Source organism: Anneissia japonica, unplaced genomic scaffold (assembly GCF_011630105.1).
Source record: "Anneissia japonica isolate Jap-2015-1 unplaced genomic scaffold, ASM1163010v1 scaffold288098_len66028_cov103, whole genome shotgun sequence".
Taxonomy (NCBI): Eukaryota; Metazoa; Echinodermata; class Crinoidea; order Comatulida; family Comatulidae; genus Anneissia; species Anneissia japonica.
In genome coordinates this window covers 1-1598 of record NW_022702871.1, presented here as the reverse complement: position 1 = coordinate 1598, position 1598 = coordinate 1, and positions in this window count along the sequence as shown.

The following is a 1598-nucleotide window of genomic DNA, read 5'->3' as shown; positions in this document are numbered from 1 at the left end:
CCCCCCCCCCCCCGTCGGGGAGAAAAAGCACAATTCTTCGGGGAGAAAAAATATTATATGCATTTTCTACATATTAGTAGACTCTAAAATCGATTAAATAAGCCTTTGAAACCCCTAAATTGTCAATATTTTCGGAGGCTTCGCCCCCAGGATCACTTTCGAAACCTTTTGATCGAAGCTCGACCAAGCCCACTTTGGTTTCGTCGGGGAAATCTGACCCCTCGTCAGGGCATCGGTCCCCCCGTTGGGGACCTCGGACCCCCCACCCCCGTCGGTCAAATCCTGGCGCCATCCCTGTCACGGTTCAATGCTATCTGGAATTTTCGTCGGCATTATATTACTTTCAATGCTTTCCGCCCGTAACTCTGTTATTTCAAGAGGTCTTCCTTCGGTTAATACCTTTTCTAAAGTCCATGTAGGATGTTTCAGTATCTCCCTCCTCAATTTCTTTAGCTCTCTAAACGTGAATACAGACAGTGTTGCGATTTGTAATGTTCATCTCATCTAATTTCCTAGATACCTTCTCATATGCCTACGTGTCGCCATCTTCGACAAACGTTTCATAATCGTACACCCTGTTACCTGCCAGCAATAGAATATGTGCTTTCTCCTTATTATCCTTGGTTTTTTGGAGTAACACATGCTGTAAAAATATAGTACCGATGTTCACTTTAAGAAATCAGGGGAGAAAATTCTGGTTTATTGCTCAAAAAATCTCAAAATATAAAGTTGAATGAACTTTTCTTATTTTAATACTGCTTCGTTGTTGTGATGATACAGTGAAAAAATAGGTGCTCTCTTAATTTGAGTTATTTGACAATTTGGCACACTCAGAAAGTGTGAGACGGGTTGGTGAAATCTGTCCAGAATACGGGCTTTTTCTGTCCAGAATACGGGCTGTGAAATTTGTCCAGAATACGGTCTCTGAATTCTGTCCAGAATACGGGCTATGGGGGCGCTGTTGTCCAGAATACGGGCTTTCTCTGTCCAGAATACGGGCTATGAAATCTGTCCAGAATACGGGCTCTGAAATCTGTCCGGAATACGGGCTGTATGGGGGCGCTGTTGTCCAGAATACCGGTTTTCTCTGTCCAGAATACGGGCTGTATGGTGGCGCTGTTGTCCAGAATACGGGCTTTCTTACGTCATATTCTATTTTAAGATTTTGGAACGTCAGTGGAATGTAAACAATAAAAGGTCATTCTTCGCTATTGTGCCATTTTCCAGTCCCTCTGTTTTAACCTAGTATAAATTTATTTTAAAATATTAAAGGAAATTTTATTTTTGCAATCTTGAACATATCGTCGTTCACACCACGAACTAACACAATAGTCAAAATCGTCAAATTTTCAATTTTTTTTTTCGATATTCCGATTGTGCGCATCAAAATCTACAATTTCACTAATTATTATGAGGAAAATGTAATTAGTTTCTTAATTAGATTAACACCAACATTTAATGTAAATGTAGTAATTAACTTTTGTGTTTCCACGAAGAAACACAATTATTTGTGCTTGTTCGTGAAAACAGTTCCTGACCGAAAGCCCTCTTGGATGTTTTCACGAAGTATCATTTATACCAGGAAGTGGGCTCAGCCG